Source organism: Myxine glutinosa, chromosome 9 (assembly GCF_964187855.1).
Source record: "Myxine glutinosa chromosome 9, kmMyxGlut1.1, whole genome shotgun sequence".
In the NCBI taxonomy this organism is placed as follows: Eukaryota; Metazoa; Chordata; class Myxini; order Myxiniformes; family Myxinidae; genus Myxine; species Myxine glutinosa.
In genome coordinates, this window is record NC_136269.1 from 24,321,552 (window position 1) to 24,346,239 (window position 24,688).

General features: G+C 47.5%; 1 non-coding gene across 1 annotated transcript; it reads left to right on the top strand.

The window, feature by feature from the left end:
- The first annotated feature begins 24,268 nt into the window (after positions 1-24,268).
- On the top strand, positions 24,269-24,429 carry LOC137435831 (U1 spliceosomal RNA). Its single transcript, XR_013624653.1, has one exon. It is a non-coding gene; the product is annotated as a U1 spliceosomal RNA (small nuclear RNA).
- Positions 24,430-24,688: the final 259 nt, after the last annotated feature.

Consider the following 24,688-nt stretch of genomic DNA (forward strand, 5'->3'; position numbering starts at 1 on the left):
CGACCTTCTCAAAAAGGTCAGTCTCGCCGCGCATTCCGCTGCCCGGTGCACCGTGGGTGGGTCCTGTAACTCCACCAACGTCCGGACCTCAGGATCAGGGAGAGCCGCCATAAATTTTTCTATCGCCAGCTTGTCCCACGCCTGTGCTGGTAGGTCCCTGTATGCTATCCTCACAGACTGGTATATATCCTGGGCCAGCTCCTGCAACGTCTCATTAGGCTTTTGCCTGCGATGCAGCAGCTGTGCCCTGACCAGGTCGCACCTTGCGCCTGTCCCGTACCTGTTATTTAAGGCCTCACAAATGGCCTTGCTGGTCAATATTCCCTCTGGGACTACGTTCAACACGTCGGCGGCTGACCCACGCAGTGTCGCCACCAGATTCCCCATGCGCTCCCGCTCTCCCCAACCATTGAGCTGAGACACGCACTCAAATTGTGTCAGGAAAGCCTCGAGGCTCCCTGATCCGTCAAAATGTACGAGGGGGATTGTTTTTCCAGAGACTCTATTCCCCGATTCCTCTCTGTCCAAATCCAGTCCGGGGCCAAAACACCCCCCCAACTGGGTATTCCGTTTCGGAGCCTCTGGTGTCCAAATGTGGCTCGTGGTGAGGGTCTCCTGGGTCACCTTAATCTGGTCCTGAAAATGTTTAACCGACCTACTCACCTCTTCCTTCAGGCTCTCTTGAACCCGACCAACCTCCTTCTTGATGGTATTGTCCCAGATCTCCAGTCGCTCCTGCATAAAATCACTCACCCTTTCATTATCCATTAGTGGCCCCCACAGGCCTTTCTCAATTAACCCTTGCTCCTGCTCTTTTATGCGGGTTTCCAACCCCCTCACCTCCTCGGCCAATTTGCCCCCTTGTCGGTTGAGCAATCCCCATTCCTCACTCTGCTGTAGCATTCTGGCATCCACCCGGCCCCGATAGCCTTCCAGGTCCCCATTTGCTTTATCAATTCGAGCATTTGTGGCACCAATCTGACCCTCCAACTTTTCCCCCATTTGGACAGCCTGCGTCACGCCCTCCTCTATTTTTGACATTAATTCTTCCCGTTTCAATTCAATTTCCACCCCTATGGCTTTTTCCATCTCCCCCATTTGAGTTTCTACTTTACCCTCAAATTTCCCCAGTCTGTCCGTAATTTGGTTTTGCACTCTCCCTTCTATGCCATCAATTCGTTCCCCCAGCTGCTGTGCCATTTCCCCAATTTTTCCTTCCAATTGTTCATTCCTTTCCTTTATTTCATTCCTCCATTCCTTCCCCTGGGACTCCATTTTATTTTCCATCCCTTCAATTTTATTTTCCAACCCACTTTTCATTTCTCCCATTTGTTCCTCCAATCGATCACTCATTCCCTTCATTCCTTCCCTACATTCCTTCCCCTGGGACTCCATTTTATTTTCCATCCCACTTTTCATTTCTCCCATTAATTCCTTAAAAAATTTCATTAAAGCCTGGTCGTCTCTCGGGGCCGTCCCATTTGTTCCCGACTCCCCGGTAGGGGAGGGGGATAAGTTGGTGCTCGGGACGAGGGAGGTTCCAAGGCTCACCTCTGCATCAAATTCCCCTATTTCCGGCTCACTCCCGACGCTGACGGAGGCCTCGCTGCGTACTTCCATCTCATCAATTTCCGACATCCGCTTTCCGGAAGATTGTTTCCCGCGCGCGTATTTATTTTAATAATTCCTGAAACAATTTAAATTTGACGAAGACGCGATATCGCGCTCCGTTTGCCCGATTGATTATTAAATTTCTCCGCCTCGACTATAAAAATTTTGCGTTCGAACGTCGGGCGCAATGTACGCCCGACCGTGTCGATGTCTCCCCGCGGACAAAAAAATTTGTCCGACCGTGTCGATGTCTCGCCGCGGACAAAAAATTTGTCCGACGGGTTCAAATCCTACACTCCTGACACCACTTGTCGCGTAACCGTGGTTAACACCACAGTTACGGATGACCGATTTGCGAGACTTTAACTCCCGAGGCGAACACTCAATGGCGGACTCAAGTTCAACACCAACGCGCGGAATGGCGGGACGCAGCGAAGGCTCCGCAACCTTATCTATTAAAATCAAACACCCAGGAAAACTGCGTTCAAATATATACAGAAAATAATATAAGGGTTTATTAGGAAAAGTAAAGCCAGTGAAAAAGCCCGCCGGTAAATCTAATAACTCTAATCGGGACGTCCCCACACGACAGACAGCAAACACAAACGAGGGAGATTAATTACGAAAATAACACGTCTTGTAAAATGTACACAAGGAGCTCGGCTTATCTGTCTTTGTCGTCTTGTATTGTTTGCCGTCCACCCCGGCACCGCTCGGCCCCGATGCACCCACGAGGCCTCGCTCCACCAGGCTCCGATCCTCTCGCCGCCCACCAGGTCCGTGCACCACGCTCCAAAGCACCCAACGCAAGCCAGCAGCTTCACACGAGGTCGATCCCCACACAAAGCACGAAGACAGGACCGGAGAGAACGCAGGTGTGACTGCACGTCTCGTCCTTCCAACTCGCTTCTCAATTGCTCACTGCCAAGCTCGAACTCGACTGCGACTGGAATGGCGTGTCCTCTCCAACTCTCCACCACCGCTCAACTCTCTGGTGCCTGCCTGCGTCTGCCACGAACTCAACTCAACTCAACTCTTGAAATGGCGTCCGACCGTCGCCTATATTGGTGGCCGATGACGTCACATTGGCGCACTCCTCAGCCAATCAAAGCCTCCCGCGACTCCTGACATCTCCCGTCCGTGACCCCGCGGTCCCGGCATAACACGTGCCGGCCAGGTTTGTAGGCCTTTGGAGGTGTACACGGTGGCGGCCACTTGTGGCGGTGTTTTTGACCTGGTTTCCTGTCTATCTATTACGAAGTCCTTGTCAGGGAAAGGGAATTATTTAATGTTGCGCTAAGGACCTAACTAATGTTTATGTGGTTTGCAGTGCCATAAAGGACAAAGGTTTGATTACTAGGTGATACTCACAGGGGCGTTACCTTTAATCCCTCACTATTTAACACTCGAATCTCCAGGTAGATCCACACTCATACATCTTACCCCGACAACCGCCTGAACATCAATAACTTATTACATGTAGAGTCCCTGTCACGACAGCCGAATACCTACCTATTCAGATCTACCTAGCTCTAGATGTTGCATTACCAAATTCATAACAATATATATATATATATTGTTGCGAATATGGGATTTGGCCTCCATATCCGCTTGTAAATATTCCCCTATTTCCCCAATACTCCCCAACTATCCCCAATCCCCCATTCCCTAGTCCCATTGTCTGTAAACAACACTCTGTAGAACCGACCTTCCCCTTTTTCCCCCATTAAATGTCGTGCCCAGGTCCACCGCATCTCACGTAGACAACTTTCGGACATCTTGCTAGTTATTCTTAGTCTATGTCAGTTAAGGACTCGTTTCCATTAATTCTGACTCTTCGTTGCACCAGAATGTGATTATATGGCACCAGTAGTGAGTTTAGGACCTTCCCATACCTCCTCCCATCTTCTTCCCCAAACAACAACTACAACAACAACTACCACAACAACTACCACAACAACTACAACAACAACTACAACAACAACTACAACAACTACAACAACGGCGTGCGGGGAGTGTGCGTCCTCACACCGGCTTGGTTAGCCGCCATTGCCATGTGCGCCCACGGGGTTACCACGAAGGGGCTGGCTGTCAGCTCCTCGTCAAGGGCGGAGCCGGTAACCCCCCCCCCCCCCCCCCCGCACCCAATAAGAAGGGCGGACCGATTCCATCTGGGGCGGAGCTAACTAGCCGAGGGCGTGTCACTCCCCGCCGGATATACGCAGCGACTTACCGGATGTGAGGTCAGATGCGCCCCCAGCTTGAGAAGACAAGTCACCACCTCCGAGCGCTGAGTGAGACCTCCCGCATCTTTGGACTGGACCGGGTCGATTTTGCCCCTGAGCCAAGGTGCACCTTGAGCCATCGAAGACCTGCCCCTCCTTGCCATCAATCCCCGTGTGAGTCAGTTTTGTCCCGTTTATCTGTCGTCTGTCGGGGCTAATATAAGAGTGTGTCTAAGTGCCTGCCTTTCTATGCTGTCCCTCTTGTCGTTGTAATCTGACCTTCCGCCCTAATATAACCTCCTCCGGAGGTCTTGAGAACCGTATCCCTGGTGTCGTGTCATTTTAATCCCAGCCGTTGTGTCCTTTTCCTTCATTGATTTAGCGTAGCGCGACTCGGCAACGTTCGAGTATAATCGGGTAACTTGTGCGGACACGGCGGCCATTCCGCTCGGCCCACCATAACATCAAAGTCGTGTCTGTAACAATTGGTGTCAGGAGTGGGATAAGGACCGAGAATGGCGGGAAAAACAACACCCGGTGAGCCTGGTGAGCCAACTGCAGAGATACAATCGTATCGTCGGACCAAGCTTCATGTCTGCAGCCGGCTCACCAGGCTCACCGGGTGTTGTTTTTCCCGCCATTCTCGGTCCTTATCCCACTCCTGACACCAATTGTTACAGACACGACTTTGATGTTATGGTGGGCCGAGCGGAATGGCCGCCGTGTCCGCACAAGTTACCCGATTCTACTCGAACGTTGCCGAGTCGCGCTACGCTAAATCAATGAAGGAAAAGGACACAACGGCTGGGATTAAAATGACACGACACCAGGGATACGGTTCTCAAGACCTCCGGAGGAGGTTATATTAGGGCGGAAGGTCAGATTACAACGACAAGAGGGACAGCATAGAAAGGCAGGCACTTAGACACACTCTTATATTAGCCCCGACAGACGACAGATAAACGGGACAAAACTGACTCACACGGGGATTGATGGCAAGGAGGGGCAGGTCTTCGATGGCTCAAGGTGCACCTTGGCTCAGGGGCAAAATCGACCCGGTCCAGTCCAAAGATGCGGGAGGTCTCACTCAGCGCTCGGAGGTGGTGACTTGTCTTCTCAAGCTGGGGGCGCATCTTACGTCACGTCCGGTAAGTGGCCGCGTATATCCGGCGGGGAGTGACACGCCCTCGGCTCGTTAGCTCCGCCCCAGATGGAATCGGCCCGTTGCTTCTCATTGGGTGCGTGCGGGGGGGGGTTACCGGCTCCGCCCTTGACGAGGGGCTGACAGGGAGCCCCTTCGTGGTAACCCCGTCGGAGCGCATGGTCAATGGCGGCTAACCGAGCCGGTGTGAGGACGCACACTCCCCCGCGCCGCGCCGCCCCCATTCTCCTCTGTTGTTGTAGTTGTAGTTGTAGTTGTTGTTGTTGTTTCATGGGGAAGATGGGAGGAGGTAAGGGGAGGTCCTAAACTCACTACTGGTGCCATACGATCACATTCTGGTGCAACGAAGAGTCAGAATTAATGGAAACGAGTCCTTAACTGACGTAGACTAAGAATAACTAGCAAGATGTCCTATAGTTGTCTACGTGAGATGCGGTGAACCTGGGCACGACATTTAATGGGGGAAAAAGGGGAAGGTCGGTTCTACAGAGTGTTATTTACAGGCAATGGGACTAGGGAATGGGGGATTGGGGATAGTTGGGGAGTATTGGGGAAATAGGGGAGTATTTACAAGCGGATATTGAGGCCAAGTCCCATATCCGCAACAATATATATATATATATATATTGTTGTGGAGATGAGGACTGTATTTTTTTTGATTGTGTGCTGTACTATTATTATTATTGGTTATTCTGCGCCCCCCTACCTCCGGAGCTGTGTAAAGGTGAAAGGGCATCCCATAATTAGTCCACAAGCATACACGTCAGCCAAGTAATAGAATACCCCTGTTGATAGTTATCTCTTATTCTGTGTTTTAGAGTAAGGCTGTGTCTCCCATTAATTGAAGTACTCCATTGCACCAGTGAAAGAGAATAGATCCCCTTTCCTTCCCATCCCCAAAATCTCCCTTTCCTTCCCATCCCCAAAATCCCCATTTCCTTCACACCCCCTTTCGTCATTGCTGAGCCCTCGATTCCCAATCACCTCCCCTCCAATAACCGCTATTGACCACGAGGCTCGAGTCGGGGAAGAAAGGCGTGTCTCCACCTCGTCATAGAGGGGAAGAGGGCCCGTCGTCATCCAGGGCGGAGCCCGAGGGTCGCGCGACCAACCAGGGCCGAGGTGAGCACCCCGATGGGCGTGTCCAAAACGCCGGCGGCTGAATCGCTGGAGGCGCTATAAAAGGCGCAAACGGAAGTGAGTCGTGAGTTGGTCTGAGTTGGTTGAGAGTCGGTCGTCAAGTGGAGAGTGGTGAAGAGTCAGTCAGTAGAGGTGGTGGTCAAGTGGTTGCGTTGGTTGCGGTGAGGAGTCGGTGGTAAAGAGTGAGGGACCAAGAAAGAGTTGAGGGTGTGGACCAACGCGTCAGACAAGTCCTGGGAACGCAGCGGAGGCCGCCGCAGCAAGAACACCCAACAGCCAAAGGGGGCCTGAACGGCGGTTTGGAGCAGGACCGTAAAGGAACGGCGGCTGCTAAACGCGCCGGTTGAGCTGCAGGACCCCCTTGGACCTTTCCTCTCCCTCCAGCCATCCACCTCCTGCCTTTCCACCCTTCTTGTGTACGTGAGTTTGTTTTGTTTGTTCTGTCCCTGGGTATTTAATTAAGTCTGTAGGTAAGCTAAAATTTGCACTGTGTCACCTGCGTCTTATGTGTTGTAAATAAACCTGGATTGCTCCTTTTTGCTTGTGTAAATAATAAATCCAATTACTCTTCTGTCCGTCTATTCATTTTATTCCTTTTCCTCTTTGCATTCGTCGTTTTAGTCTTTTCCCCTCATTGAGCAGCTGCGGTGCGATCCGGCCAAAGTCCTGGGTGAATCGGGTGAGTCAGGGATCCTGTAACGGTCGCGGCAATACCACCGCTCGGTAAATAACATCTTAATCCGCGATCAGTAACAATATATATATATATATATATATATATATATATATATATATATATATATATATATATATATATATATATATATATATATGTCGGTCGAAGACCTCAAGGGAAGGAAGAAGAAGAAGAAGAATCAGAGCAACAATGTTTAATGGGATCGATTACAAACACACAGTGTGGAGCAAGGCTCGAGAATGCACCGCCTAACACGCAGCGGGCAATTTCTCAAGGCACTCGCTGAAAAATAAGCAAAAAGTCATTTCATTTATAGCAAAATATCAGACAAGAATCTGCGCTAAAGACATAGCAAACCCTGGGCCATAACGACAACACCTCCCATTGTCCCTTCCTACAGAAGGCCAAACTTAGACAAACAGATGTAAGCATTGGATGGGCTGAGCTTTTTTGGCTCTTTATCTAAACATATCAGACCCGAGCGCAGGTCGAAGAAAATATTCTCATACACTAGGCTAAATGGTAGATGAATGATTGGATACACGTGCTGAATACATTAACAATCAAGGATATGTAATGTCTATATTTCTCCCGAGGTTGGTTACGTCTTTGTTTTTAGGAGACATACTAGAAACTACAAAGATATATAATTAATTATTCCCTTCGTGAAGGAGGCGTTTAGCGACATGTTTTCCCTGTACGTGGGTCGCGAGCATATTATCTACTGTTTGGCACATACATTCAAGGACTTGCTTACTGGGCTAAGGATCCACCCTGCACGTCGAGCCTCGAAACCACATTTTGTCCACTCACCTCTGCCTGCAGCTGAGTTCAAATCAGTTTTCAGAAGCACGATATATAATTTCAGATGTTATACTCAATTGAGTCATGGGGTTTAAACCCCAATGGCTGACAGTTCCTTCCTTTGTCTTTACAAGACACCTCCTTGGAAAGACACCGTATACTCCAGTGGTCAGCATCCCAATTAGTCACATGCTAGGCACGACATAGCGTCACGCATGCTCAAGAAAGATATCGGCCCTAACTGGCCGTCTAACATTCAACGTATGAATTGTTAGCCATAATTCGCGACGACGGCGCCCGGTTTAAGAGATTGCTGCCGCCCGGCCGGATTCCGAATCCACCCTCGTCACGGCGTAGGTGCGACCCGGTTGCCAGCCAGATTTAGGGGCCCTCTTTATGCAGGCGTGGTCCTCGCGAATTAGGGCAAACAATCGACGTCCAATGCCATCAAGCTTTGTACATGTGATTGCTGGGTGGTGTAAGTGGTGGTGAGGGTGGTTCTTCCGGATACATGTTTGCCATCCGCTCCTTACTGCTGGCATAATAGCAATAACCTTTAAAAGAACCTACACTTTCTAAATCACAGGTATAATCATCCCAACTAAAATCATCATTATCAGAATCCCAAGCATCAATAGGTTCATCGTTTTCCCCACATACTCCTTCCTTTTCTGCCAATAACATATCCAAAGCCACTTGATTCTGCATCACCATCGTTCGCATATGCACTAATTCGTTTTCCAATTGTAGTTCTGCGATTCGGGTTTCGTTTCCAATTCGTTCCATTACTAATGCGAGACTATCTATTAGCCAATCATTCATTATAATACATAAGAGGTGTTAGCCAGTACACGCAAGGGGTTTTCCACACAAGTATCACAGTCATCACAAAATTCAATACAATTTTCTGGAGCGCTGGTCACAACTGCCTTGTTGAAGGGCCCATTCAGGTCGACGGCCTCTGTGGTCAAGATCATGGTCTTCCGACGGCGGTTTCTTCATTGTCCATCCTGAAAAATACTTTCTTACACACACCATGGTCAAATTCCTAGCCCCCCGTCCCACTAATTGGCATTTAGTTACCTTATCTCTCAGATGGTTGGCTTATTCATAGCCGCATTTCCTGTGTCGTGTCTGGAAATTCGAATGCCATATTTACTTTCACCAATTTCCGAAAATACCTTCCTTTTAATCATCTTCCCTACATCTAATAATACATGATTTACCAAATTTACCTTGGGAAAAATGGATCCCAGATAACAAGTCCCTCCCCACTGGTCGGGTAAGTATGGATATGCTTTATTTCCGCAAATAAACATCACTCCATGGGGTGGGATAAGGGCCGAGGCCATGCATTTACTGATCTCAACGCGGGTGGCGCTTGGTGCTCCCCAAGATATGGTTAGCTTGGTTACGTTATGCTGGGCCTGGTCATCTATGGTTATTACAAGGGGGCCTCCCTTTTCTCTCCCTCTGGTGTCGGATGGCAGGGTATGGGTACATTCCGAGGTTCCCATCTGAACGTGTCCCTTTCCTATAAGACACACCCGTCCCTTTTGCTCTGTCACCCAGACTGGATCAGGTGGTTTGTCTAACAAAGCCTGCTTAATGGGTGGGGTATATCGAAACTCCCGGGAACACACTGCTGGGGATTTTGGGCCTATCAGTTCCAAGGTTGTGGTCAGACATGGGGTACGCAAGGGTCCTGAGCACATATCTCGTAGGGACAGGGGCAGCACTACCATTTCTATCCCTGTCGTACTGGTGTGGGGAAAATGCATGCACATCCAACAACGTGATCGGTTCTGTACCTTCGCCATTGCACGGGTCACTGTCCAATACGTATTTTCCTTTGGCTTTTTCCTGCTTTCGATCCGTCGGTGCGGAATTAATATGTATGAGATGCATGGTGGCCTATAGTCGTAGGGGGTCTGTGACGTCATGAATTCACATTGTAGTATCAGAGTAGTGCCGCTGTTCAGTAATACATGCGTGGTTAAATTGTTCGAGTCCTTTCCCCATTTGTAACCTGGCCTGGCCATGTTTACTATTGGTGCGCTGCCTTGTCGTGGCGCTTGCTTCAGACGACTGAGGGCAGCAAAACCTGTCTTCCTCCCATGTGAGTCTGTGTACAACGCCCTCCACATTATCCGTGTCCATACATCTTCCTTCACATGGCAGCAGGGTATATTTATCCTCTGACCCCAGATAACTCTCTGCCGGTAGACCTTAACGGTTTGGTCGCCATATGCATATGTCTCCGTGTTCGCCCATGCCCTCGTGTCCCCAGTGCTGGCAAAGCAGTATATTAAACTAAGTGTGATTGCCACCCCTAACAGGCGGTGGTGCAGCATCCTCGATCTGTGGTGGTGCGTTTGAGGTGTCTGTGTTTGTGGGTATGGCCAACTTACAATGTGTGGCATGTACCCAGGACGACTTGCCCTCACAAAACACCGCTGTTGGTGTGATCAGAAGAACTTGGTATGGCCCCGTCCACCTTGGTTCGAGCGCAGTCTTACGGGTGAAATGCTTCACCAGCACGTAATCTCCTGCCTCGACGGCGTGGATAGGCTTGCTTGTTGGCTCCGGCAGGGCCTCCCGAACGCGTTCATGTATGCTGCGTGCCACATGGGATAGACCTATGCAAAACTTTAAAAACATGTCATCCATGATAGGTAATTCAAGGGCTGCCATATCCACTGGCGCCGATACCGTTGACATATAGCGCACGAGCGACAGACCATGGTAACCACAGTCGAAAGGCCTGGTGCTGCCCAGGTGGAAGTGACCTGCCTCATCACCCCCCTATGGCACACATGGCCATTTTGATGCGCCATGCGTGCCAACCATGGCAATAAAGCTCGCGGTGCCACGGGTTTGTCATTAATCGTCCACATTTGTCCTTCTGCGGGGCGCTGAGCTCCCAATTTAATCCAATCTTAATGTTCTACGTTTGAGGCCGCGGCTTGTAATTGTATTACATCGAACTCTGTAGGTGCGGATGTCGGAACGTCTGTCTGGGCGGTCGCTTTAGCGCCCTGTTTGCGCGTAACTACTGGCATATTATACCCAACCTGTTGGTTTGCCGCTAGTGCTGCTGCTTCGTCGGCTCGGGCGTTTCCACGGGCCACAGCGTCGTCTGTACGCTGGTGACCTCGGCATTTAACTACAGCTATTTCACGTGGAAGCATAATACTATGAAGCAGATTTCGCACTAAGTCCCCATTTTTAATGAGTGCTCCCGCTGAAGTGAGGAACCCTCTCATTTTCCATATGGCCCCTTTGTCGTGGACCACTCCGTGTGCGTATGCCGAGTCTGTATAAATTGTCACTGCTTTTTCCTCGCTTACTTCGCACGCTCTCGTGAGTGCGTACAGTTCAGCTTGTTGTGTTGACCAGGTGGGCGGGAGGCGGCCGCTTTCGACCGTCTCCGTATCCGAGCATACTGCGTACCCAGATAACAGGGATCCGTCCCAAGCCCGTTTGGCTGAACCATCGACGTAATAGGTGTGATCGGCTTCCTGTAGCGGAGTGTCCTGTAAGTCAGGCCTTACCGTTGATATTAATTGGACCACGTCCGTGCAAACGTGCGGGATTCCCTCCTCCTTTGTTGGCAAAAGTGTCGCTGGGTTAAGAATGGTACACCGCATCACCGTCACGTTGGGTGCCATAATTAATGCCGTTTCGTATTGCATCAGTCGAGTGGCTGTGAGATGCTGTGTGTTTCGCTGTTGTAGTAGTGTATGGACGCAATGCGGTACCTGTAAAAGGACCGGATGTCCCATAACTATGTCGGCCGTCCGCTCAACTGCGTATCGGGCAGCCGCCACGGCTTGTAAACACAGCGGAAAGCCTTGTTCTACCGCATCAAGCTTTTTGCTGAAATAGGCTACTGGACGTTCCCTATCTCCATGAGTCTGAGTTAACACGGATTGCGCGAATCCCCCTACTGCATGGGTGAAAAGTGTGAAGGCCTTTTTATAATCGGGAAGGCCTAAGGTTGGGGCCGTTATCAGGGCTCGTTTGAGTCCTTCGTAGCAGCGTATTCGACTGTCCGTCCAGTTCACCATCCGTGGCTGGTCGTTTTTCGTCGCCTCATACAGAGGTTTTGCTAGTAACGCATAGTCTATTATCCATGTACGACAGTACCCTGCCATTCCCAAAAATCGCAACGAACACACTAACACTTCACTGTTATCCTTCACTTCACTTCAAAATTTCACTGTTATCCTATCAATACCTGGACATTTTTTCTCCCTTCCTTCCTAGATACGCGAATTTCACACCAGTATAAACCCACTGGAAAAATTATCTGAAAAATAACGAAATCGTCTCCAAGTTCTCTAACTAATCTCCATTCGCAATCACCAATTTTACCCTCCTATGCATTTTGCCTTAGGTTTTAGAACCTAGAGTCTACCAAAAACAACAACTAGCCTCCCAAAGCCATTTCCCTGCAAGAGCGGAGGTTAGCCTTGCGGTCCACATGACAATCTTCTTCATTTTGCTCTATCACCTCCCTTTGAGCAATAATTTAATTGATGTGATTCCCATATACCTGGTGGAGTTCTGTTCACCTGGTCTGCAGAGCCGTGATCCAATCTTCACCAGCCCCCAATCACCTTCTTATCACAAAACAACAGTCCATAACTAACCACTTTTTTATTTCTTGTCTTTTCCATCAACTTTTATAACCTTTTCCTCCACTTTCTCATCAATTCCTGCAGTCACCTGTCATTGACAAGTAATCCATCTGATTCGACTTTCCAATTTAATCATCTTTGCACTTTCCATGACCTTCTTCACACTTCCTTTTAAACCTTTTCTTCAGACACAACCCACATGAGTTATGAATACAATTTCCCCTTTCAGGCACGTGTCTAGTCACTCACAAAGTGTCCATAAGACAACGTCATTATATTTCACAGAACTCCACCACTCTATTAAATCCTAAACATGCCCAATGGGCAATCCACGAAAAATCAAAGCATTTTCAGTCCCCCTTTTCTCATACACTAGCCAATGTAAGTCAGCCAAACATAAACAAAGAGGTTCCAGCGAGTTGTGACCTCCATAACTCTAAACAACTCCGCTGGCACCTTTTAAAACAAACTTTCCCAGTCACTTACTAAAATAAAGTGCAGCTCTTGTCCGTAGATATACGTTAACCAAGGTTACATGAGACTTGACAACAATATTCCTGCCCCGTGGAGCAAGGCATCAGAGACAACTCCCCTCTCCACCTGAACTTATCCCAGGTAGAATTTAGCTACCTACAGAGAAAGTACCTGCACAACACATTTACAAACCAATTCGTCCCCTCGTATTAGGGGACGTCACAAATGTTCCACCACAATTCACAGCAGGTGACCACCCACCTGCCTTCTGTCGAAGTCCAGTTCAATTTCCATTCACAGATAGACAGACAGACAGATAAACAGACCGGGTGAAACCATAACCATCCATCCTTCCGATTGGACTCATGTCAGCATCACATGTCATTCTTGCCTTCATTCAACGCATTCTGCCATCCCAAGTCGGCCAAATACAAGCCCCGGCCATGCCGTTGAATAAACACCCAGTCGGTTGACAGCCTATCATTTTTGACTTTCACTCCCAATTTTACTCATCCGGATTGCCCAACGCCCGTAGGCAATTTGGGGAACCCCTTGTCAATCCATGACACACATCAATGACACACACACAATAAACACAAATACACGCTGCAATGACAGATCATTCATTCCCTTATACACAAATACCTGTGCTCACTACAACACATCCAGTGCGTAGCTTAACTTAAAATACTCATCGTCCTACCTTTCTTGGGCTAGTCCCTCCTGGTAGTCCTAAGATCGGGTCGCCCCCCGATCCCTAACCTTAAACGCAGTTCTCACGCCGGAGTAACTTAACACCTATTATCTATCACCCACATATGGGTCTACCTGCTTCCCACGCAGGAAGCTTACCTGAGGGATATCCCTCCTTATCTCGGGCGCCCTGTATAATCGATTCATTACCCACTGCTGCTCTGGTTTAAACTAAATATGGTTCGGAATGCAAGCCAGGTGGTACAGCCGACAGAGGTCCACACGTCCAAAGCAAGGCAGGAGGCTTCAATTTCGATGTGCAAAAATTGCTTACCCAAATTAGGTGCCGGCAGGCCTCCCTCCCGACCTGGAACGTGAGGATCCACCTCGTCTGCACACTTGGATGATCCCACTTCTGACACCAAAATTGTCGGTCGAAGACCTCAAGGGAAGGAAGAAGAAGAAGAATCAGAGCAACAATGTTTAATGGGATCGATTACAAACACACAGTGTGGAGCAAGGCTCGAGAATGCACCGCCTAACACGCAGCGGGCAATTTCTCAAGGCACTCGCTGAAAAATAAGCAAAAAGTCATTTCATTTATAGCAAAATATCAGACAAGAATCTGCGCTAAAGACATAGCAAACCCTGGGCCATAACGACAACACCTCCCATTGTCCCTTCCTACAGAAGGCCAAACTTAGACAAACAGATGTAAGCATTGGATGGGCTGAGCTTTTTTGGCTCTTTATCTAAACATATCAGACCCGAGCGCAGGTCGAAGAAAATATTCTCATACACTAGGCTAAATGGTAGATGAATGATTGGATACACGTGCTGAATACATTAACAATCAAGGATATGTAATGTCTATATTTCTCCCGAGGTTGGTTACGTCTTTGTTTTTAGGAGACATACTAGAAACTACAAAGATATATAATTAATTATTCCCTTCGTGAAGGAGGCGTTTAGCGACATGTTTTCCCTGTACGTGGGTCGCGAGCATATTATCTACTGTTTGGCACATACATTCAAGGACTTGCTTACTGGGCTAAGGATCCACCCTGCACGTCGAGCCTCGAAACCACATTTTGTCCACTCACCTCTGCCTGCAGCTGAGTTCAAATCAGTTTTCAGAAGCACGATATATAATTTCAGATGTTATACTCAATTGAGTCATGGGGTTTAAACCCCAATGGCTGACATATATATATATATATATATATTTATTTATATACATCCTCCTCTTCTCATTCCCCTCTCCCTCCTTCCTCCCCCTCCCTATCTCCCCTTCCCTTCCTGCCCCTCTTCTCCCCCCACCCCCCCCCCCCCACCCTTAATATTCCTATTTAATAATATTGTCATGTTCATGGGACGGTTAACACCGCCGTGAACGAATAGACCGAAACAGGCTTTAACTCTGAGGCTCTGTTCAATTTATGGCAATATAAGCTCATGCGCATGGGCCGAGGGGAATCACGGAGACCTCATAGGTTTTATAACCAAACGGATTTATTCCTGAACAAATAACAACCAGGGAAAATGAATTCAAAAATAACTGATGAAGCTAACTCTGAGGGCCTTTCACTCACTCACTCGCCGCAGGCAGGTTGGTGGTCTTTCTGTCTTCTACCGACTCCTCTCCGGCCTTGCTCCCCCAGCCCTCTCCGGGCTCTGTCCCCCAAATATTCCTACAGGTCGCACAAGATCTGCCAGCAACCCTCTTATGGTTAAACTGCCAAAATCTAGGCTCTCTGCTCACCTTCACTCTTTCATTCCCCCTTTCCGCCTCTGGAACAAACTCCCCCACTCCCTTCAATCCCACTCCTCCCTCCAGGTCTTTAAAACAGCTGTTCACCAACATCTCTTATCTTCCCCCATCCAAAACCTTGATCTTTTCTACCCCCACTAATTTTCACCCCAGATACACTTTTTTGAAATTCCAACTTCTTTCCTGGAAGTCCTTGCAGTGGTCATGTGTTTTATACCTCTCCCACCTCTCCCCAGGCCCTCTCCCTCCCACATTTCTCTCGATGTCCTTGCTCTCAAATGTTGTGTTTGTGTCCTAACCCCCTCTCTCCCCATCTTGTCTACCGTTCGCCTTATTTTGTGTTTTGTGTGTTGGTTTAACTTTTTGTGTGATTAATGTTAGCTCTTTCACGAGCCTCAATCTTGTATACAAAAAACAAAATAAAAAAAAACTGTACAATGAGGTAACCCCACCTGCCCTTCCATCCTGTATACCTCCTCAGACCCCAATTTTTCCAATGCCTTGAACAAACATTAGTTCATCACGCGTGATGAAGGTTGTGGTGGAGTTTCATCAAAATTGTGTGTGTAGTTTCTGAGAAAAAAAGCGAATACCTTTTCTGGGGGAAATCCCCTCCCACCCTCATCGTCCCCCTCCCAACCCCCCCTCCCCGCCCCCATAGACCACCTTAGACCCCAATGCTATTAAATGCCAGGAACAAACTTTGGTACAACATGGGTGATTAAGGTTGTGGTCAAGTTCTATCAGAATTTCTTGTGTATTTTCTGAGAAGAAAGCAAATACCTATCTCGTGGGGTAAACCCCCCCCCCCCCCCGCCCCACCAGTATACCTCAGGGCCCGTTTTTTTTTTTTTTTTTTTTCCTCTTTCTCCTTTCTCCATGAACAAACTTTGGTACATCATGTGTGGTGAAGGTTGTGGTGAAGTTTCATTGAAGTTATGTGTGTGTGTAGTTTCAGAGAAGAAAGCCAATATATTGTTGCGGATATGAGGACTGTATATTTTTTTTGATTGTGTGCTTTATTATTATTATTATTATTTATTCTGCGCCCCCTGCCTCCGGAGCTGTGTAAAGGTGAAAGGGCATCCCATAATTAGTCCACAAGCATACACGTCAGCCAAATAATAGAATACCCCTGTTTGATAGTTATCTCTTATTCTGTGTTTTAGGGTAAGGCTGTGTCTCCCATTAATTGAAGTACTCCATTGCACCAGTGAAAGAGAATAGATCCCCTTTCATTCCCATCCTCAAAATCTCCATTTCCTTTCACATCCCCTTTCGTCATTGCCGAGCCTCGATTGCCAATTACCTCCCCTCCAAAACCACCATTGAACAAGTGCTCGGGTCGGGGAAGAGGGGCGTGCCCGCCCATCGTCATCAAGGGCGGAGCCAGAGGGTCGCATGACCAACCAGGGCCGAGGTGAGCACACCGATGGGCGTGTCCTGAAGGCCGGCGGCTTGATCGCTGGAGGCGCTATAAAGGCGCGCACGCAAGAAGTGAGTGAGAGAGTCAGTGGAGTCGGTGGTGAGGTGGTCAGTGGTCAGTTGGTTGCGTTGGTTGCGGTGAGGAGTCGGTGGTGGTGGTCAGTTGGTTGCGTTGGTTGCGGTGAGGAGTCGGTGGTGAGGAGTGAGTGGACCAAGAAAGAGTTGAGGGTTTGGACCAGACGAGTCAGACGAGTCCTGGCAAAGCACGCGACGTCCACAGCAGCCACAACAGCAGCTTGGGGCCTGAACGGCGGTTTTGAGCAGGGCCGCGAAGGAACGGCGGCTGCTAAACGCGCCGATCGTGCTGCAGGACCCCCTTGGACCTTCCTCTCCCTCCAGCCATCCACCTCCTGCCTTTCCACCCTTCTTGTGTACGTGAGTTTGTTTTGTTTGTTCTGTCCCTGGGTTAATTAAGTCTGTATAAGCTAGTATTTGCACTGTGTCACCTGCGTCTTATGTGTTGTAAATAAACGTGACTGCTTTCTTTTTGCTTGTGTGTACAATAAATCCAATCACTCTTCTGTCCGTCTTCTCGTTTTATTCCTTTTCCTCTTTGCATTTCGTCGTTTTAGAGTTTTCCAGATTGGGCAGCTGCGGTGCGATACGGCCAAAGGTCTGGGTGAATCGGGTGAGTCGGGGAACAACTGTTCGGTCGCGGAGCCTTCGCTCGGCAAAGTAACATCTAAACCGCGATCAGTAACAATATATTTGGGGGAGGGGTCAAACCTGGATCCACTTTAACCCTGGTAAACCCACTTACACCTCGGTGTTTTTTTGTTTTTTTTAATATTAAATGCCGTGAACAAACTTTAGTAACAACACAACAAATATCATTTGTGCCATATTTGGTCGCAATCCCATCAGCTATTTCAGAGAAGAAGTTTCAAGTGTTTACAGAAGGACTGACTGACTGACGGACGACACGCCATCGCATAAGCTTCCATGAACTTCGTTCCAGGTGAGCTAAACATGAAGGAGCCTCTCTGCAGTTACGAGAACAGACGAGGTGAGGGACAAGACCGGGTGACATCTCTGGCAGTGGGGGGGGATGGGTACGGGCATGCGATGAGAGGGGCAGGATGATGACCATGCATTGGGGGGTAACGAGAACAGCACTAGGGCCAAGGCAGGCAGGACGACCTCCTTAAAGCTCTCCACCTATCAATTATCCTCAGAACTCTCTCGGCTCTCCTCACAAATCACAAGCTCCAAAGCGCACTCAACGTGGTTAAAGTCAGTATCTCATTCCTTCCCATGGTGGTTAAAGTCAGTATCTCATTCCTTCCCATAGTGGTTAAAGTCAGTATCTCATTCCTTCCCATGGTGGTTAAAGTCAGTATCTCATTCCTTCCCATGGTGGTTAAAGTCAGTATCTCATTCCTTCCCATAGTGGTTAAAATATGCATCTCATTCCTTCCCATAGTGGTTAAAGTCAGCATCTCATTCCTTCCCATAGTGGTTAAAGTCAGCATCTCATTCCTTCCCATAGTGGTTAAAGTCAGCATCTCATTCCTTCCCATAGTGGTTAAAGTAAGCATCTCATTCCTTCCCATAGTGGTTAAAGTCAGCATCTCATTCCTTCCCATAGTGGTTAAAGTCAGCATCTCATTCCTTCCCATAGTGGTGAAAGTCAGCATCTCATTCCTTCCCATAGTGGTTAAAGTAAGCATCTCATTCCTTCCCATAGTGGTTAAAGTCAGCATCTCATTCCTTCCCATAGTGGTTAAAGTAAGCATCTCATTCCTTCCCATAGTGGTTAAAGTCAGCATCTCATTCCTTCCCATAGTGGTTAAAGTCAGCATCTCATTCCTTCCCATAGTGGTGAAAGTCAGCATCTCATTCCTTCCCATAGTGCTTAAAGTAAGCATCTCATTCCTTCCTATAGTGGTTAAAGTAAGCATCTCATTCCTTCCCATAGTGGTTAAAGTCAGTATCTCATTCCTTCCCATGGTGGTTAAAGTAAGCATCTCATTCCTTCCCATAGTGGTTAAAGTCAGTATCTCATTCCTTCCCATAGTGGTTAAAGTAAGCATCTCATTCCTTCCCATAGTGATTAAAGTCAGCATCTCATTCCTTCCCATAGTGATTAAAGTAAGCATCTCATTCCTTCCCATAGTGGTTAAAGTAAGCATCTTATTCCTTCCCATAGTGGTTAAAGTAAGCATCTTATTCCTTCCCATAGTGGTTAAACTCAGCATCTCATTCCTTCCCATAGTGGTTAAAGTCAGCATCTCATTCCTTCCCATAGTGGTTAAAGTAAGCATCTCATTCCTTCCCATAGTGGTTAAAGTAAGCATCTCATTCCTTCCCATAGTGGTTAAAGTCAGCATCTCATTCCTTCCCATAGTGGTTAAAGTAAGCATCTCATTCCTTCCCATAGTGGTTAAAGTCAGCATCTCATTCCTTCCCATAGTGGTTAAAGTCAGCATCTCATTCCTTCCCATAGTGGTGAAAGTCAGCATCTCATTCCTTCCCATAGTGGTTAAAGTAAGCATCTCATTCCTTCCCATAGTGGTTAAAGTCAGTATCTCATTCCTTCCCATGGTGGTTAAAGTAAGCATCTCATTCCTTCCCATAGTGGTTAAAGTCAGTATCTCATTCCTTCCCATAGTGGTTAAAGTAAGCATCTCATTCCTTCCCATAGTGGTTAAAGTAAGCATCTCATTCCTTCCCATAGTGATTAAAGTCAGCATCTCATTCCTTCCCATAGTGATTAAAGTAAGCATCTCATTCCTTCCCATAGTGGTTAAAGTAAGCATCTTATTCCTTCCCATAGTGGTTAAAGTAAGCATCTCATTCCTTCCCATAGTGGTTAAAGTAAGCATCTCATTCCTTCCCATAGTGGTTAAAGTAAGCATCTCATTCCTTCCCATAGTGGTTAAAGTCAGCATCTCATTCCTTCCCATAGTGGTTAAAGTCAGCATCTCATTCCTTCCCATAGTGGTGAAAGTCAGCATCTCATTCCTTCCCATAGTGGTTAAAGTAAGCATCTCATTCCTTCCCATAGTGGTTAAAGTCAGTATCTCATTCCTTCCCATGGTGGTTAAAGTAAGCATCTCATTCCTTCCCATAGTGGTTAAAGTCAGTATCTCATTCCTTCCCATAGTGGTTAAAGTAAGCATCTCATTCCTTCCCATAGTGGTTAAAGTAAGCATCTCATTCCTTCCCATAGTGATTAAAGTCAGCATCTCATTCCTTCCCATAGTGATTAAAGTAAGCATCTCATTCCTTCCCATAGTGGTTAAAGTAAGCATCTTATTCCTTCCCATAGTGGTTAAAGTAAGCATCTTATTCCTTCCCATAGTGGTTAAAGTCAGCATCTCATTCCTTCCCATAGTGGTTAAAGTCAGCATCTCATTCCTTCCCATAGTGGTTAAAGTCAGCATCTCATTCCTTCCCATAGTGGTTAAAGTAAGCATCTCATTCCTTCCCATGGTGGTTATGGGATACCGATATCAAAGTTCTGTTGATTGAATCCATTAAACGAGGAAATCTGACTCGTTAACGAGGCCAAAACGTGCTCACGCAGCAGTATATCGAAGAGGAGGATCCTTTAATGACGTATTATGTATGATCTATTGAAGTGAACGATTATTATATTCATGCGCTGGGGGTTCAGGGTGGGGCAGCTCCTCTGACTCCATATGTAACTGTGGATGACATTGCGCTTCTGCTGGCCGGAGGGGAAATTACTACAAATACTGTAATTCGCCAATTGTGGGGGAATAAATCCGCCCGTTATTCTGGGGAAGTTAACCCATCCGTCATTCGGGTGGAGTTAACCTGTCCATTATAGTTATACTGGGGGAGTTAAACTGTCCGTCAATCTGAGGGAGTTAACCTGACCGTCGTTCTGTGGGAGTTAACCTGACTCGTCCTGAGGGAGTTAACCTGCGTCAATCTGGAACAGTTAACCTGTCCATTATAGTTATACTGGGGGAGTTAACGTGACCGTCATTCTGGGGGAGTTAACGTGTCCGTCATTCTGGGGGAGTTAACCTGTCCGTTATTCTGAGGGAGTTGATCTGTCCAATCTGGAGGAGTTAACCTGTCCATTATAGTTATACTGGGGCAGTTAACCTGACCGTCAATCTGGAGGAGTTAACCTGTCCATTATAGTTATACTGGGGCAGTTAATCTGATCGTCATTCTGGGGAAGTAAACCTGTCCGTCAATCTGCGGGAGTTAACCTGTGCGTCAATCTGCGGGAGTTAACCTGTGCGTCATTCTGGGGGAGTTAACCTGTCCGTCAATCTGCGGGAGTTAACCCGTCAGTCATTCTGAGGGAGTCAACCCCTCCATAAGGATTGATTATTCTCCATTAGGCAACTGTAATGGTTTAAATACCGCGGAAACAGAATCCCATCCGCAAACTCAACCAGCAAGGTAAAAACCTTCCCCCTAATCGACTCGATTGAATCTTCCATCATGTCCAAGGATCTATGTGCGAATGAATAACTTCAAATAGATTATTGTTGCAAGATAATAAGGTAAAATATTGTAAGAGTTGGAAATCGTGCCGAAATATCAGGCGACATGACGTCATGCGTTGATACAGTACTTGCGTCATAACGTCACGGTGGCGTCATGACGTTAGAGTAAGCGTCATGACATTTCGGCTTCCTCAGAAGGCATCCAGTCGCTAAATCGTTTATAATCTGCTCCAATCTCAGCAGCAAAGCGAGAAATTATCCAAATAAATAAATCATAATATCGAACCTAATATTACAATTAGGATTTGTTTACAAATATCGTGCAAAATTCACCATTTAAATAGATATTCAGGGAAAAGTGTTGAATACGTCCTGGTAAAGTAAGGCGGTGCTCGCACTAAGACAAGGGAGACCGTGGGGTAAACAACTCATACTTACCTGACAGGAGAAACACCATGATCATTAAGGTTCATTGCCGCATATTTCCGAAGCCAAGAAGACCGGATTGTTTTCCGGAGTCCCGTGAGGGCAGTGGGGCAGCGAGAACAGTGCTCCCCCCCCTTTTTCCGGAGGCTGATAAAACGTCGGGTGCAACCGTCGTGCGTGAGGGACAATAACGGAACAGATCAGTCTGACCCACAGGTGGTCGATGATCTAATTAGGGAGTTCTACTCTAACTTGTATAAAAGGGAGGAGGTCTCGGCAGTCGACAAGGGCCATCTCTTCTCGCATTGCAAGGTTCAGGCGAACGGTACAGGAAGCAGCCATCCATTTACGTCAGTGGAGCTGGAGCGGGTGGTTGGAGTGTTAAAGAAAGGTAAAACCCCTGGAAGTGATGGAATTCCAAATGAATTTTATCAAGTATTTTTGCGAGAAATTAAAGGGCCGTTTTTGGAAGTCTGCAATGCTATTTGGCAGGAAAATACGGTGCCAAAGTCTTGGTCAGAATCGCTGCTGATTCTACTCCCAAAAGAAGGGGATCTCAAAGACATTAAGAATTGGAGGCCAATTTCTCTACTGAATTCGGACTACAAGATTTTTGCGTCAACGTTATTGGGTCGCATGCAGCACGTGGTCGGTAGGGTCCTACACGTGCACCAGAGGTGTTGGATAAAAGGTAGGAGGGCTTCCGACGTGGTGCTCCTCGTTCGGGACGTACTGGCCTTGGTGTGGAACAGAAGGTCAGACATTGCAGTTTTAAGCTTGGATTTGGTAAAAGCATTTGATAACGTCTCCCGGGATTATTTATGGGACCTATTAAGGGTGTTGTCCTTTGACGCAAAGTTGGTTCGGGCAATGCAGTGTCTTCATGAGAATTCGACTGCAAAGGTAGTGATAAACAACAGGGTGTTAAATGGATTTAAAGTGGAGAAAGGGGTCAGGCAAGGCTGTCCCTTATCCCCCTTGCTTTTTGTTTTGGCAACCCTCCCCCTCGTCTCGGCTTTGGAGAATAAGGTGGATGGGTTTAGGATCCCAGGGATGGTGGGGGATGGCATAGCCTCCATAGCATATATGGATGACATAGTCATATTTGCCAGAAATGACTACTCGTTATGGGAAGCGGTGGGATGCTGTATGGCATTTGCTAGAGCATCGGGGCTCTATATTAACTTCGAGAAAAGTAGGGTGTTGGTGTTTGGGGAAAAATTTGGTAGGCCCAGGATATAAGTGATGTTTGGGGGTCTTAATGAACAGGTGAAGGTTTTGGGAGTGTTTCTGGTGAAGGTAGCAAACCCGGTGGGGAACTGGGATAAGAAGCTGGCCCAGATTAGAAAGCTCAGTCATGAATGGAAAGGACGGACGCTTGCCTGTCGTGAAAAGGCATTAATCGTCAAGGGGCAATTTTTTCCTGCGTTGAGGACACTCGCTGAGGTGCTGCCTCCATTACCCGGTATCGTCCGTCGATTAAAGGGTATTGTGTATGGGTTCTTCTGCGCATCATGGATTTTTAAACCGAGTTGGACCGATTTGTGCAAAAGAGAGGTGTCTGGGGGCAGAGGCTGTCCTGACCTTCCCGTGCTGCTACGTATAGCATCGGTGGCATGTCACCTGAGAGCATTGAAGGGAGAGCTGTGGGGTTTGCGAGGCCTCATCCACTACAATATGGGGCCCATTGTGCGCGGGTGGGAAGTGTTTGACGTTAGATCATCTGCTCCCTACAATTGGTTTCCGACATACCCGTACGACCTTTTGAAGCGGGTGATTATAGAGCATGACTTCAAGAGGTTGAAGGAGGTGGATTTTCTCACTTTAAAACTTCATGTCTTCTCGGATGAAGAAATAAGTATTATTAGGGGAACTTCGTTGGGATGGAGTTCTTCATTTTGGGTCTCTATCTCGGCATTGTCTATGCCCGGGCGTCATAGTGACCTCGCGTGGTTACACGTAAAAGGTTTACTTCCCTCACGGCTGGTAGGTGCCACGCGTGGGCTTGCCCGAACAGTCGAATGTCCGTATTCTGGGTGTAATCAGGCAGAATCGGTGTCACATTACATGTGGTCATGTGTATTTGCCCAAAGGTCTTGGGGCATCATCAATGTGCGTTGGCTCTCCACTTTGCTCCCAAATATGAATTTAACGTATGAGGTGGTTAAAAATGGGCTAACAGGGCGAGTTCCTCTGTTGCAGAAGTCAACGTATTGGAGGATCACTTGTGCAACGAAGATGGCGCTGTGGAAATGCAGATGCTTGGCCATCTTTGGAAGGGACAAGTGGGACCCTGGCCTTTTTGTGGCTATTTTTCTGAGCGAGATAGCCAATTGCTCGAGACTTTTGGGAAGAGCCTCTGTCAGAGAGAAGGCTTTGTGGAGGAAAATGTTTCCCAAGCCGGGGTAGTTTTGTCCCAAGCCGGGGCACGACCCCCCTGATTGTTACTTCACTTGATTTGTTAAATACTGCATGAAAGTATGGAAAGTACTGTGAAGCAATGGATTTGTTAAATGCTCTGGACATTGGAATGGAGTTTTCACCATGGGCATATGAGGTTTTGTGTATGGTTTTAATTTTGAATGCAATGGGTTTTTGTTTTTGGGAACAATATGAGGGAAGCAAGGGATTGCGAAATGTTCCGAACATTGGTAACTTGTTTCTTTGGTGAGGTTTGTGTATGGTTTTATTTGCTGACAATTGTTGACTTGTACTATCGAATTTTTAAATAAAACAATATGGTGTTCTCAGGGCGAGGTCCACCCATTGCACTCCGGGTGGGTTGACCCTTGCGATTTCCCCAAATGTGGGAAACTCGACTGTACAATTTGTGGTAGTGGGGGACTGCGTTCGCGCTATCCCCTGATTGTTAAACTAAAAACAGATTAATTGTGGATGTAGCTATTAGTAAGGCAGCTTAGCGAGTGGATGTAGCTCTTAGTAAGGCAGCTTAGCAAATGGATGTTGCTATTAGTAAGGCAGCTTAGCAAATGGATGTAGCTATTAGTAAGGCAGCTAAGCAAATGGATGTAGCTATTAGTAAGGCCGCTTAGCAAATGGATGTAGCTATTAGTAAGGCAGCTTAGCAAATGGATGTAGCTATTAGTAAGGCAGCTTAGCAAAT